The sequence below is a fragment of the Lathyrus oleraceus genome, chromosome 5 (assembly GCF_024323335.1).
Source record: "Lathyrus oleraceus cultivar Zhongwan6 chromosome 5, CAAS_Psat_ZW6_1.0, whole genome shotgun sequence".
Taxonomy (NCBI): Eukaryota; Viridiplantae; Streptophyta; class Magnoliopsida; order Fabales; family Fabaceae; genus Lathyrus; species Lathyrus oleraceus.
Window position 1 is genome coordinate 296180438 of NC_066583.1, and position 17303 is coordinate 296197740.

General features: G+C 31.8%; 2 pseudogenes; both read right to left on the reverse strand.

Moving 5' to 3' along the window:
- Window positions 1-3782: 3782 nt before the first annotated feature.
- On the reverse strand, window positions 3783-4833 carry LOC127080285 (CBL-interacting protein kinase 2-like; annotated as a pseudogene).
- Window positions 4834-15983: 11150 nt separating this feature from the next.
- Window positions 15984-17100, reverse strand: LOC127080286 (CBL-interacting protein kinase 2-like; annotated as a pseudogene).
- Between the last annotated feature and the right edge of the window lie 203 nt (window positions 17101-17303).

The following is a 17303-nucleotide window of genomic DNA, read 5'->3' on the forward strand; positions in this document are numbered from 1 at the left end:
AAAAAAAATTACACTAATACAGATAACGAGAATATATTTTGAATCACAATGATTTGGAATGATGTTGCAATTACATTTTTATTACTAACAAAAAGACAGATATATGGTATCTTCATAATCTATATCCTTTAAAAATTGATATCTAGAATAGTATAATTATCATTAACTTATAGATTATATTTTGTCAAAAAAAAATTACACTAATACAAATAACGAGAATATATTTTGAATCACAATGATTTGGAATAATGTTGCAATTATATTTTTATTAGTAACAAAAAGACAGACAATATGGTATCACTGTCATTGTGCTCAAATATATCTATTTTATTTTATTTTATCACATTTATTATAGGAGTTACTTTAATCAATTTCAAGATTTAAAATAAAATTTTAATTGAGATCTTTTAAAATATTAAAAAATTTCAAAACTAGAGATTATGTAAATCTCATTATTTTTTTAATATTAAATTTTAAAAAATAAATATAAAATATTTTTTATAAAATTGATTAGGTTTTAATTAATAAATCCATAAGAAAGTTTGTGTATAAAACAGATTACATGAATCTGACTTGGATTTGTTACCTTATCACTAATATCACATTATTATTGCTTTATGTTACATACTCCTTCCGACCTAATTTATAAACAAAAAATTTCAAAATAATTTGGCTTTAAATATAAATAAATATCAAAACAAAAATTTAAATAACCACTATTTTCAAAAATAATACCAAAATAACCTATTTTTCAAATCAATTACCAACATAACCACTTTTCAAACAAAAAAATTACATGTCTAAAGCAGTCACCATATCAAATGGCGCATGCACTTGCTTGTTACGCTATAGCGCCAATAGGCATGGCTATTGCATGCACCACAAGTCAATGCGATTGACGCATAGATTATGTCATTAAGAGCATGTGTCATTGCAAGTGTCGCATTAACAAAATTGTAATAAAAAATAAAATGAAAAATAATTAATAATATTATGTTGTAAAAATAAAATACATAATAATTGACAAGAAAATTAATGACTCGCCCGATCGAAACGTCCTCATGTTCCACATCCTAGTGCATTAGTCTATCTTCGAGGTCTCCCACGATTTCCCTGAGGTGTCTATAAAAACATTGATAACGGCTGACAGGATCCTCCTTCGACGCATGTCTACTACATTAGACATATCGCTCAAAACTTCACGCGGGAGATCAATGACAAGACGCTACGAAAGAAGGTTGTCAACGTAAGGTATGCATTAACAGAACCTTCCTCCAAACACTATTGCAAAGACATCCGATTGACAAATGCAGATGTAGGAAGGTGGATCGATAATATTCTATTGGAGAAGTGGACTAGGGCATACGACAATAGTCAACGATGAGGTCACTTGACAATAAATCTTGTGAAACCAATGAACTTTGTCTTCAAAGGTATCTAAAATCTACCAATAACCGCTTCAGTGCGAGCATCCTAATTTAGCCTAGGGGCGTTGTTTGAGATCATACGTTCCAAATGGAGTTAAGTATTATAATCGGGGCAGCTGTTTAGTGATGCTTCAATGAAATTCATTAAGGAGGAAGCTGCCAAAGCTAACACACATGTGGTCACAATGTTTGGTTGTACTAAAGGTTGGTTTAGTGTTGCTGAGTCAATGGATCACAATGAAGGGAGGCCGAGGATACACTACCGAGTGGAACTAGATAGAGGTTGGTACGACTGCGGAAAGTTCTTATTCTTTCGTATGCCTTTCTCTCATGTCATAGAGGCATGTTCAAAGGTTCGACATGATCCTTCCAACTTACTATTCTTCTTTTACAAATTCATTAGCATATGAAATATTTATAATATTTTTTTTTCAGTGGTTGCAAAAGAGATTTTTTGGTCTGCATATCAAGGGGACATACTCTGACACAATGAAATAGCGCGAAGAAAGAAAAAGGGTTGCCCTAACAGCACAGGTACTTGAACCGAAATGGATACGACAAACAAAATGGTGAGATTATGTAGTTCATGTCACATGCCCAGACATAATCGTACAAATTATCTCAGCGTTAGACCAAGCACAGCAACATAATTTTAAATGTAACGGTTTTGCTTTATTTTAAAAACAACTTTCATTTATAAATATCATAACATTCTGTTACAATAACTTGAAAACAACAACTAAGCAATAATTTAAACAACAATTAAACAACAATACAAACAACTACAACAATTAAACAACAACACAAAAAAATACAACAACTAAACAACATAACTATGCGATTACAACCATCAAAACAATTTTGTGACAACTATACATAATCATGTGAACATCTCTGTCAGTTTTAACATTCACCCAGAAATGAACTTCTACATTTTGATTGAATATGGTATCAAGCCTTTGAATTCTTCTGATCTTTTCATCCTATGCAATGTCTCCATCTAACCAGTGGATCAATGTCATGTTAAGATGTTTGAACATCTTTATATTCCATAGTCGGATCTTCATCAGAGGCTTTACTGTCGAATAAATTAAATCACCGCTTCTCTTGTGATTGTATGGACACATATATGAAGACATTTTGAACAAAAATTGAAAGAGATTGAAGAAAAATGTAAGGAGATGGTAAAAAGATGTGTGAAAAATAATGGTAGGGGATGTTGTATTTATAGAGTTGTAAAAAAAGCAGTAGCCACATGGAGTGGCGTGTGGACTAAGTGATACATGCATGTGCCACGTGCAATGGCGGATTCTGCATTCAGTAGTAGCCACTAGGCATGGCACCATAGTGCAAAAAGGCAAAGCATGTGTCAATTGCATTGGCTTGTGGTGCATGCAGTAGCCACTAGACATGACGCCATAGTGCATCAAGCAATGCATGTGTCATTTGGTATGACGACTATTTTAGATAGATAATTCTTTTTGTTTGAAAAGTGGTTATATTGGTAATTAATTTGAAAAGGTGGTTATTTTGGTATTATTTTTGAAAATAGTGATTATTTTTTTAAAATAATCAAATGTTGACAAATCTAGTTGCATTTAATGTTTTTATTTCGAAATTATCCCTATATTCATTACTTTATAATATGGATGAAATTTTCATTAAGAATATATTAGTAATTGTGTTATGTCTTTTACATGAAATCAACAAAATCAAATGCATTTAATTAGCATTCTTAATAACCATGAATTGTTTTTTTTGCTTATAAATCTTGCCGGAGTAGTACAATACTACAAAATATACCTTTCGTAACACTAAGTTACAACGGTCTAACTCTGAATCGTAGTAATACCTCATTTTTGTACGTGCTTTATTTTTTTATATTTACGATAAAGCATTGCACTACAGTGAAACTATTTAACCGTGATTATGCACTCATGGAGTGACAGGGTTCAAATCTCAACTCCAACAATTTAAGTTTCATTCATTGATAACAATGACATGATCACATTTCACAATCAGTCATACATGATATATATTTGACAGCATTGATCACAGAACAACCAGATAAGTTTCGGCTAAACTTTTCTTCAAGCATATGCTTCAGGACTAAAACTGGTACAAAAATTTCAAAGACTAAAATCGAATAGCATGTCTAGTACATGGGAAATTTTTGTTTTTAGAAATATTTGGTACTAACATCAACATCTCAACTGTCATAATAAATTATTTTGCAGAAATAATTCCAAATATGAAATCGATTAATCTCTTCAGGACTAACCACCGCCTTGTAATGTTGTTCTACTTTTCACCTTTCCAAATCCATACAATATCTTTGAGAGTTGGCCTTATATGTCACATCATTATCTTATAGTACTCTAACGCATCGCCGCAGGACTTCTTCATCTCCACCAAATAGAAAGACGGAGCAAACTCGAATATTTCAGCAGAAATGATAAGTGGCTCTTCTCGACACTCCCCTGGCCACTCCAACTTCAGCATCCCTCCATTCGTCTTAACTATCTCCATCTGTAGAATGCGTGCAATGTCCTTTATTGTTTCCACGATAGAAGAGGGCGAGCTCATGGATGTAAACTTAAAGTCTTCCTTTTCGTTGTTATTAGTTGCAAAAAGGACATACAAATCAAGCTCTGTTGACAAAGAAAATATGTAAAAATCATTTAAATATGTTGGTTGAGCCAATGCTTGAGTTGGCTTAACAGCAGCAGTTTCATCATCAGATACATTTGTAATCTCTTTTTTCATTTGAATAGCTTTCAGATATATCCCTCTTGGGAACCAAGTATTTTCCATTATCTTAGCAGTGGTTATCCTTTTATTCGGATTAGGGTCTAGAATTCGGGCTAACAATCTTTGTATGTCAAGTGGAAACCAGTTTGGACATCTGTATTCGCCCCAGTAGATTTTTCCATACAGAACCATAAGATTATTGTCATAAAATGGTAAATATCCCACCAAAAGAGTATATAGGATCACTGCTCATGACGATACATCACTTTTAGCTCCATAATAACCTTTTCGGCACACAACCTCAGGAGCTACATATGTCGGAGTTCCACACGCTGTTTTCAGCAAGTTGTTGCGCTGATAAGCTTCCAGGAACGTACTCATTCCACAATCGGCTACTTTGAGATCACCATTCTCCACCGAAAAGCAAATTCTCAGGCTTCAAATCCCGATGGTAATCGCCCTGTTTGTGGCAGAAATCAAGAGCTTTTATCAGTTATTGGAAGTATTTTCTTGCTTGATTCTCGCTTAATCTTCCTTTTTCTATTTTCTCAAAAAGCTCACCACCTTTGGCATACTATATAATTAAGTAAATCTTTGTTTAGGTAGCCGACACCTCGTAGAGACGCAGAATATTCGGGTGTTTAACATGTCTCATGGTCAAAACCTCTCGCTGTGTTTGAACCTCGAATCCCAATTTTAGGACTTTCTCCTTGTCGATAACCTTAACAGCAACATTGTCACCAGTTCTTAGGTTCCTTGCAAGGTAAACATTTGCAAAGTTACCTTGGCCTAATAGTTTGCCAAACTCATACTTGCTCATCAACACTTTTCCCATTTTCAGCCAATGTTGCCTACGTCTCCAACTACATAGTCAAGATCATTTAGATCATTCGCGAGAGCTTATGATTTACAATGTACCCTTGTATATAAAAATACTCGCTTCATCTAATTGGTTTGGTCACTTATTAGTAACAATATTCAACAAAGATGAACAAGAACAAACAAAAAAGTACTCGTGGAAATAAACTTACTCTGCATAAATAAGGAATAAGGAATGTTGTATCATGCACAAGTTTGTTTTTTATCATTGAATCGATAATCCTCATCATGATTCATACATCATTTGATCCAAGTATGGAACTTATTGTCCAATGGTGATAACAAACTCGTTCATAGTACAACATTTACCTCACTTGTACACCGTAAAATTAGTCTCAAAAATAAACAAAAATAAACGATCATAGTTTAGGATAATAAACATGAATTGAATTCCAACATCAACAAACCAAAGTAAGAACACGAGATAAAAGAGATATAGAAAATGTTAGCAATACCGATTAAGAAGAAGAGAAAGACTTGAAGTTAGAGAGCAAAGTGTATTGTGTAAGCAAAAGCGTGGTTGTTATTTATAAGTAGAGTTTCGATTTCTACTTGGGGGAAAAAAACTTGCAAATTCCAATGTAGGGTAAGGGCATAAAAGGTAAAAGGTACTATGCAGTAATAATATATCAAACATTGAAACAAAAATAGTTTGTTTGGCACATTAAAGTAACATCACAAAAAACATGCATAATAGACAGTTTTGAAATGAGTACAGCAAAAAACATGCATTGTATGAGATATGGTTACATTAATAGGTTCATTTTTGTTGCATTTGACTAGTGATTTTATGAATGAGTTGGATAAGATTGGAGTGTACACTGAAGAGAGTCGTTGGTTAGCGTTATCATAAATTTGAATCATATCTATGATTGAATAATTAATATATCATAAACAAAATCTATTTCTTAAAAATGAATATAATATATCCTTCAGAAAGTTATATCTAAAATAATATACTAAATTTTTTCAAACAAAATAAATATAATATATGAGTTTAAAGGAAGTACTCACATGATATCAAACAATATTATAAATACAATTAATCAAAATATTTATATTTGTCATGTCATCTTAATATTTTTTAAAAAATAAAAGTGTAATTTGATGAAATACACGTTTTTATTGGTTGATAGTATTCAAATGTTTATGATACATATTTTTTTTCTTCATAATCTATATCCTTTTGAAAATGATATCTAGAATAATATAATTATCATTAACTTATATATTATATTTTGTCAAAAAAAAATTACACTAATACAAATAACGAGAATATATTTTGAATGACAATGATTTGGAATGATGTTACAATTATATTTTTATTACAAACAAAAACACAGACATATGGTATCTTCATAATCTATATCCTTTAGAAAATGATATCTAGAATAATATAATTATCATTAACTTATAGATTATATTTTGTCAAAAAAAATTTCACTAATACAAATAACGAGAAAATATTTTGAATCACAATGATTTGGAATGATGTTGCAATTATATTTTTATTACTAACAAAAAGACAGACATATGGTATCACTTTTATTATGCTCAAATATATCTATTTTAATTTATCACATTTATTATAGGAGTTACTTTCATCAATTTCGAGATTTAAAATAAAATTTGAATTGAGATCTTTTAAAATATTAAAAATTTAAAAAACTAGAGATCTTGTAAGTTTAATTATTTTTTTTAATATTAAATTTTAAAAAATAAATATTAAATATTTTTTATAACATTGATTAGGTTTTAATAAATAAATCTATAAGAGACAGATTAGTTGAATCTGACTTGGATTCATTACCTTATCACTAATATCACATTATTATTGTTTTATGTAAAAGAAAAAATTAATAACCATTATTTTAAAAAATAATATACAAAATAACTTACTTTTCAAATTAATTACAAATATAACCATTTTTCAAAAAAAAAATTATATGTCTAAAATGGTAGCCATATCAAATGGCGCATGCACTTACTCGTTGCACTATAATGCCACTAGGCATGACTACTGCATGCACCACAAGTCAATGCGATTGGCGCATACATTATGTCATTAAGAGCATGTGCCATTGCAAGTGGCACATGCTTTATTTTTAATTTTAATTTTAATTTTTTAAGTTATAATTATAAAAAATTGAAATACAAAATAAAATGAAAAATAATTAATAATATTATGTTATAAAATTAAAATACATAATAATTGACAAGAAAATTAATGACCCGCCTGATCGAAACGTTCCCTTATTCCACATCCCGGTGCATTAGTCTGCCTTCGAGGTCTCCCACGATTTCCCTGAGGTGCCTATAAAAACATTGATAACGGCTGACAGGATCCTCATTCAACGCATGTCTACTGCATTAGACATATCGCTCAAAATTTCATGCAAGAGATCAATGACAAGAAGCTACGGAAGAAGGTTGTCAACGCAGAGTATGCATTAACAAAACTTTCCTTCAAACACTATCGCAAAGACATCAAATTTACAAATGCAGATGCAGGAAGGTGGATCGATAATATTCCATTGGAGAAGTGGACTAGGGCATACGACAACGTTCAACGATGGGGGCACTTGACAACAGATCTTGTGGAACCAATGAACTTTGTCTTCAAAGGTATCTGAAATCTAAACCGCTTAAGTGCGAGCAACCTATTTTAGCCTAGGGGCGTTGTTTAAGATTAGGCGTTCCAAATGGAGTCCAGTGTTATAATTGGGGTAGCTGTTTAGTGATGCTTCAATGAAATTCATTAAGGAGGAAACTGCCAAAGCTAACACACATGTGGTCATAGTGTTTGACTGTACTAAAGGTTGGTTTAGTGTTGCTGAGTCAATGGATCACAATGAAGGGAGGCCGAGGATACACTATCGAGTAGAACTAGATAAAGGTTGGTACGATTGCGGAGAGTTCCAAGTCTTTCGTATGTCTTTCTCCCATGTCATAGCGGCATGTTCAAAGGTTTGACATGATCCTTCCAACTTACTATTCGTCGTTTAAAAATTCATAAACATATGCAATATTTATAATATTTGCTTTTCGGTGGTAGCAAAAGAGGATTATTGGTCTGCATATCAAGGGAACATACTCTGGCACAATGAAATAGCGCGAAGAAAGAAAAAGGGTCACCCTAACAGCACGCGTATTCAAACCGAAATGGATACGGCAAATAAAATGGTGAGATCATGTAGTTCATGTCACAAGCCCGGACATAATCGTACAAATTATCTCAGCGTTAGACCAAGCACAACAACATAATTTTAAATGTAACGGTTTTGCTTTATTTTAAAAACAACTTTCATTTATAAATATCATAACATTCTGTTACAATAACTTGAAAACAACAACTAAGCAATAATTTAAACAACAATACAAACAACTACAATAATTAAACAACAACAACACAAACAAATACAACAACTAAAAACATAACTATGCGATTACAACCATCAAAACAATTTTGTGAGAACTATACATCATCATGTGAACATCTCTGTCAGTTTTAACATTCACCCATAAACAAACTTCTACATTTTGGTTGAATGTGGTATCAAGCCTTTGAATTCTTCTGGTCTTTTCACCCAATGCAATGTCTCCATCTAACCAACGGATCAAGGTCCTATTAAGATATTTGAACGTCTCTATATTCCATAGTGGTATCTTCATCGGAGGCTTTACTGCCGAATAAATTAAATCACCATTTCTCTTGTGAATATATGGACACATATATGAAGACATTTTGAATAAAAATTGAAGGAGACTGAAGAAAAATGAAAGAAGATGGTAAGAAGATGTGTAAAAAATAATGGTAGGGGATGTTGTATTTTTTATATAGGTGTAAAAAAAGAAGTAGCCACATGAAGTGACGCATGGACCAAGTGATGCATGCATGTGCCACATGCAATAGCGAATTCTGCATGCAGTAGTAGCCTCTAGCCATGGCACCATAGTGCAAAAAGGCAAAGCATGCGTCAATTGCATTGGCTTGTGGTGCATGCATTAGCCACTAGGCATGACGCCATAGTGCATCAAGCAATGCATGTGTCATTTGGTATGACGACTACTTTAGACGGATAATTCTTTTTGTTTGAAAAGTGGTTATATTGGTAATTAATTTGAAAATATGGTTATTTTGGTATTATTTTTTAAAATAGTGGTTATTTTTAAAAAAAATCAAATGTCAATAAATCTAGTTTCATTTAATGTTTTTACCCTTTTACGAGTAATATTCAGATAGTAACACCCATCCTAGCATAGAACAATCAAAATGGTTCATATCAAGTACAATATGTGTGAGGGATGCTAATATCTTCCCCTTTCATAACCTACTTCATTACCCTTTTCTCTTTCCCCTGGGTTTTATCAATGTTTTCCCTTTCATTCGAAAATAAATATAGTTTGATGGTGACTTTATTGTATCTTCGAGCGTGCGATGCGCTCGGGTATTTTTCGCACAACTTCACTCATCCACACTTTCCCTGTGTTCTCCATTTTCGGGTGAACCCCAAAAGCCAATGTTGCCTACGTCTCCAACTACATAGTAACCGTAGATCATTTAGATCATCCTCGAGATCTTAGGGTTTACAATGTACCCTTGTATATAAAAATAATCGCTTCATTTGATCGATCTGGTCACTTATTAGTAACTATATTCAACAAAGATGAATAAGAATAAACAAAAAAATATTCATGGAAATAAATTTACACTCCACAAGTAAGGAATGTTATATCATAAACAAGTTTTTTTTATCATTGAATCAATAATCCTCATCATGATTCATATCTCATTTAATCCAAGTATGGAACTTATTGATCCAATGTGATAACAAACTCTTACATAGTACAATACTTCGCTCGTGCACCATAAAATTAGTCTACAAAATAAACTAAAATAAACAAGCAAAGTTTAGAATAATAAACATGAATTGAATTCCAACATCAACAAACCAAAGTAAGAACATGAGATAAAAGAGATATAGAAAAGGAAAGCAATACCGATTAAGGAGAAGAGAAATGCTTGAAGCTAGAGAGCAAAGTGTATTGTGCAAGCAAAAAATGGTCGTTATTTATAAGTATAGAGTTTCGGTTTCTACTTGGTGAATTTTTTTTGGGCAAATTCCAATGTAGGGTAGGGGGCGTAAAAGGTACTATGTAGTAATAATATATCAAACATTGATGTCTAGCACATTAAGGTAAAATCACAAAGAACACACACATTAGACAGTTTTGAAATGAATACACCAAAACACATGCATTGTATTAGATATGGTTACTTTAACAGGTTCATTTTTGTTGCATTTGACTAGTGATTTTGTAAATGAGTTGGATAGGATTGGAGTATACACCAAAGAGAGTCGTTGGATTAGCGTTATCATAAACGTGAATCAAACCTACGACTGAATATTTAATATATCATAGAAAAAACTGATATCTATTTCTTGAAAATGAATATAATATATCCTTAGATAATTATATCCAGAATAATATACTACTTTTTTTCAAACAAAATGAATATAATATATGAGTTTAAAGGAAATACTCACATGATATAAAACAATATCATACATACAATTAATTAGAATCTTTATATTTGTCTTATCATCTTAATATTTAAAAAAAAAAAAGTGTGATCTGACGAAATACACATTTTTATTGGTTGATCGTATAAAAACATTTATGATACATATTTTTTTTCATAATCTATATCCTTTTGAAAATGATATCTAGAATAATATAATCATCATTAAATTATATATCATATTTTGTCAAAAAAAATATTATACTATAGATAATGTATAATACAAATAATGAGAATATATTTTGAATCAAAATGATTTGAATTGATGTTTTGCAATTATATTTTTATTACTAACAAAAAGATAGACATATGGTATCATTTTTATTATGCTCAAATGTACATATATTTTATTTTATTTTATCACACTTATTCGAGGAGTTACTTTAATCAATTTCAAGATTTAAAAAAAATAATTAAATTGAGATCTTTTAAAATATTAAAAATTTACAATACTAGAGATCATGTAAGTTTAATTAATTTTTTTAATATTAGATTTTAGAAAATAAATATTAAATATTTTTTATAAAATTGATTAGGTTTTAATAAATAAATCTATAAGAAAGTTGTTGTATAAAAGTCATTACATGTATCTGACTTGGATTTGTTACCTTATCACTAATATCACAGTATTATTGCTTTAAGTTATGTACTCCTTCCGACCTAATTTATAAATAAAGAATTTCAAATTTTTTTGACCTTAAATATAACTAAATTTCAACAAATCTAGTTGTATTTAATGTTTTTATTATAAAATTATCCATGTATTAATTAATTTATAATGTTATGGATGAAAATTTAATTAAAAATATATTAGTAATTGTGTTAGGTCTTTTACATGAAATCAAAAAAATTAACGGCACTTAATTAGCATTCTTAGTAACGTGAAAAATATCTTTTTGCTTATAAATTCGATCGGAGTAGTACAATACTACAAAATAGATATTTTGTAACATTAAATTACAACTGTTTAAATGTTAATCGTGGTAATACCTTATTTTTGTACGCACTTTATTTTTTATATTTCCGGAGAAAAAAAACATTGCATTACGGTTAAGTTATTTAACCGTGATTATACACTCATGGAGTGACAGGATTCGAATCTCAACTCCAACAATTTTCTATTTTTTAAAGGAATTGCATTTCATCACGGTTTTTTAATACGACCGTGGTGAAATTGTTTTCCCATATATAAGCGAATTTACTCTTGCTTCTTGACAGTATCGTTGTACCACTCATAGCAAAACCCTAGAACATATTTTCTCTCTTCTTCTTCGGCATTAGCTTTCTTATTCTGCAATATATATTCAATATTGTTCTTCATACATAAATGTATTCTTCTTCGTCCTTATTCTCTTGTTTTCGTGTATATTATTGTAATGTTTTACATGATTTTCACATGGTTTTTTTCTTGTTCTTGTGTTTATGGGTTTTTTTGTTGTTGTATGTTGTTGTTGTTGTATGTTATTTCGAAATACGATTTCTCTTCTTGTTCAGATTTCATATTCTTCTCTCTGATTTCAGATCTTTTTCTCAACATGATTAGTGAGAACAAACTTATCCACGAGATTGAGGCTTCAAAAGAGGTTATTGATATAGTGGAGTTATGGTTGAACGAAGCCCAGGAAGTTGAAGTTGTTAGGGATCACGTTAGTGTTGTTGAACCGTCTGGTGGAACAGGATATAAGAAGATTCTTTTTAAGAATCTTAATCCTGAAAAGATAAAGAAGGTAGAGGTTATTGTTAAGTACCTAATAAATTTGGATGTAACTGATTTTGAATCAGATGAAGGCCTTGAGAACTATGATGACCTTGAGAGTGAAGACCATGAAAACTGCACAAATTCAACTAGGCATGAAGATCAAAGACTTTATTATATTTCGAATGATTTGTCTTTGGTTGTTATTGTTATGTTAATATTATTGCTATGTATGTTGATAAACTTTTGTTGAATTACAATGTATTGCTAGTTTATTTTAAGATGTTATTTTGTTTCATGGTTTTTATAGGATTACAATTGATTTGTGTTGCTTTGAAGAAAAAATACAAGAGGGGATGAAACTAGGGTGAAATATGCAAACTTGTGTTATAGACCTACAATGACATCCATTTATCACACAAGTTTGCAGTTTTCTCCTGAGTTTCATCCTCCTTTCATTTTACAAGTTTGTCTTAATTTTCCAGGACCGGTTAGTTATCAAGTTCTCCTAATATATGTTAATTAATTGATGTTTTTGTTAATAAATATTGTTACTGAGTTTGTTATATCAAGTTCAGGGAAAAACAAGCAATCACATATTTTACAATAAACTCTTAAACATACTGTCGTGGTTGGAACAAACAACCGTCGTGAAAAGTTAACTAAAGAATGAGTTGTTGGGATTCGAACCCAGAACCTATAAATTATTTCACAACAGTTGGTTTCTTTAACCGTTGTTATAAGTAACGCGCTACCTAACATGCCACCATAGTCATTCACCCGTTGTGGAGACCAGCATACATACAATCAAATGATACCTAACAACGTATGTGAAACCATTATTTTATGTGTTTCTCAATCGTCATTATTTGTGTTTTTCGTAGTAGTGATATATTCATCAGGTTTGTCAACATGCTCTTTGTTGGTTGCTTCAATTCAACTGCCTAACTCTTTCTCACTCATGCTTTCTTTTTTAATAAATTAAAGAGTTAAATATGTTTTTAGTCCTTATAAATATGTCAATATTCAATTTTAGTCCCTCTAAATTTTCTTTCAAACAATGGTACACGCAATCTTTTTCGTCCATAAAATTGGTCCCTCCCATTTGTTTCCACTAGCCGAGGCTTACGCGTAACATCTTTATGTTCCTGGGTTGGACAGTTTTGTTTCTAATTTACGAGCTTGGAAGTGTTGCTAACATTATCATATAACCTACCAACCTGATAATGTTAAATAACTCTTTCTATTCCATTGAGAGAGAGAGAGAGAGAGAGTGTGTGTGTGTGTGTGTGTGTGTGTGTGCGCGCGCGCGCGAGTGTGTGTGTGTGTGTGTGTGTGTGTGTGTGTGTGTGTGTGCCCTAAAACAACAAACTCTTCATCTTCGTTGAAAAAGCTTCTTTGTGGTCCAGGAATAAATCTTTCTTGGAGTGGTCCCAACAACAACTTTGTCGTTGTTGTTCCCTCATTTCAGTTGCAAGCAAGAGTGGTCATAGTTAGTTGCATTCAGTGGTCTCAGGTAATTCATTATATTCAATATTTATTAATGGTGGGGTTAGGTAAATAACCATTCTTCTTATATTAATACCAATTTTGTAATTGTGCCCGTATATAAGTAGTATTTCTACTGCATTCCGTATTTGTTTAACCTGATTTGATAAATGTTAAACCTAAGTTAAATTTTTTAACAGAAAATGGATACATTTAAGGTTATGTTCTACTTAAAGGGTTGTTTTGTAAAAGACCGTAACATGAGATATAATGGCTGGGAAGTATATGCTTTTATTGGTCAAGATCCCGATTTTTGGTCTTTTTTTGAAGTCGGTGACTTAGTTAAAGTGATTGAACCTAAGTTTGATTTGGATTCTGTTAAAATGTGGTGGAAACTCGATGAAGGATATTTTTAAGAAGATTTAAAACCATTTAGGTATGATGAAGATGCTTCTGAGTTAGTTGTGTATATTGTTGGAAATAATTATGAATTTGAGATGTTATGTGAGGAAAAACGAGTTACAGGAGAGGACACCTTTATGGATAGGATCAAAGAGAAAGGCAAGGGTAATACATGTAATAAAGTTGACGACAAATTAAGTGAAAGAAGTGGTGATTCTAGTGATGAATCTGTGAGGGGTGTACACTTTGATGATAGTGAGGAGGAGAGAATGAAAAGGTTTGATAAAGGGCTTGATGAAGGGGGGTTGATGCAGGTATTCATGGTGAACCTAGAACTGAACCTGTTGTTAATGGTGAGGCCCCAAGTGAACCAGTCAAGAAGATGTTTATCATAGAAGATATGGGTAAGGAACATGTCATTGAAGATTCATACATTACTGGTGAACTGGATAGTTGGGTTTATGATGACAGTTGTGATGAAAGGCCATGTGTAATCAGGTTCAATGAAGAAGATTCTCTAATTAAGGATTTTACTTTCAAGGTTAGAATGGAGTTTTCTTCATTGAAGTAGTTCAAAGATGTTATACTAGAGCATAATGTTTTGAATGGTAGGGATGTGAGGTTTGAAAAAAATGATGTCAGTAGATGTAGGGTGGTATGTAAGGACAAGGAAAAATGTAATTATATTGTATTGTGAAGTAGAGTTTTAAATCCACAATATTTAGGATAAAAACATTGTTTGCAAATCACAAGTGTGGAAAAGGTTTCTTCAACAAAAGTGCTAAAGCAAAGTGGGTTGCCAAGGTCATTTGTTTATGGGTTGAAAAATAATACAAATATGAAGTTAAATGAGGCGGTAGTGTATGAAGTTAAATGGGAAGACATTTGCAAGGGTATAACTCAGTGAAAACTCTTTGAAGATGTAATTGAAGATAGATATTTATGTTATGTTTATACTTCTATTTTGAAGAAGATATTATTATTTTGATAAGTCAGATGTACCGTACTGTAATGAATGGATCAATTACTATTTTGATATGGATCAATTACTATTTTGATATGTAATATACTGTAAATGTAATGAGATATCTGCAATTAATTAATCTTTGGTGAAATTTGTTTGCATTTCTATGTCAAAATTATAGGTCACATTTCGTCCAAATTATAGGCCACATTTTGTCTAAATTATAGGTCACATTCTGTCCAAATTATGGGTCATTCCAAATTATAGTACAATACATAATTGAACCAAATTATAGGTACCAAATTATGATGTGAAACTTACAAAATCAATTAAACCAAATTATAGGTCGTACAAAGTGAAACTTACAAACTCAATTACACCAAATTATAGTTCATACCAAATTACATTACATTACATAATTGAACTGCATTACGTAAGTGATGGTTACATAATTGATCAAGATATGAAGTGAATCAATTAAACGATATTACAAACTTAGAAGAACAACAATAGATCATTTCAATATTTGCACTTCAATAACAAGTACATGTTGGCCAAAACAAAAATACAAGACAAATTAACTTCAACTTTCCCCAAAATGCCTCTGACTTATTATTGATCTTCAACCTCTTGTTCTTCTTCATTGAAGATTCATACATCTCCTTTAAAGTTTCAACAACTTGCATATCCCACACCTTGCTCTCACCTTTGCTCCATTCTTCATCTACACTTTCATAATCATCCTTTCCTTGTGCAATATCATCATCCCAAATGAATAAATTGCAAGTTTCCTTATTTTTCCAAAACGGACATCTTTAGAATCCCTCCATTCGTCTTAACTATCTCAATCTGCAAAATACGCGCAATGTCCTCTATCGTTGCCACGATAGAAGAGGGCAAGCTCACGGATGTAAACTTAAAGTCTTCCTTTTCGTTGTTATCATTTGCGAAAAGTACATACAAATCAAGCCCTACAGACAAAGAAAGTATGTAAAAAGTATTTAAATATGTTGGTTGAGCCAATCCTTGAGTTGGCTTAACAACGGCAGTTTCATCATCAACTACATCTGTAATTTCTTTTTTCATTTGAAAAGATTTCGGATATAACCCTTTTAGAAACCAAGGATTTTCCATTATCTTAGCAGTGTTATCCTTTTTTAGGATTAGGGTCTAGAATTCGGGCTACCAATCTTTATATGTCAAGTGGAAACCAGTTTGGACAACTGTATTCGCCCCGGTAGATTTTTCCATACAGAACCATAAGATTATTGTCATAAAACGGTAAATACCCCGCCAAAAGAGTATATAGGATGACTCCATATGACCATACATCACTTTTAGCTCCATAATAACCTTTTTGGGACACAACCTCAGGAGCTATATATGCAGAAGTTCCACACGTTGTTTTCAGCAAGTTGTTGCGCTGATGAGCTTCCAGGAACATACTCATTCCGAAATCGGCTATTTTGAGATCACCGTTCTCGGCCAAAAACAATGTCTCAGGCTTCAAACTGATGGTAAACGCCCTGTTTGTGGCAGACATCAAGAGCTTTTATCAATTGTTGGAATTATTTTCTTGCTTGATTCTCGCTTAATTTGCCTTTTATCTATTTTCTAAAAAAGCTCACCACCTTTGGCATACTCTATAATTAAGTAAATATTTGTTTTGGTAGCCAAAACCTCAGAGAGGCGCGGAACATTCGGGTTTTTAACCTGTCTCATGGTCAAAACCACTCGCTAATTTTGAACCTTGAATCCCAATTTTAGGACTTTCTCCTTGTCGATAACCTTAACAACAACATTGTCAACAATCCTCGGGTCCCTTGCAAGGTAAACTTTTGAAGTTACCTTGGCCTAATAGTTTGCCAAACGCTTACTTGCTCATCAACACTTTTCCCTTTTTCTCCATTTATGGGTTAACCCTAGAAGTACAAATTATGATGTCCCTAATGTTCTCCATATACATGTGCCTGAAAGTAAAAAGAGAAAAAGAAAGCACAAAATTCAGCCAATGTTGCCTACGTCTCCAACTACATAGTGACCACAGATCATTTAGATCATCCGCGAGAGCTTAGGGTTTACAATGTACCCTTGTATATAAAAAAACCGCTT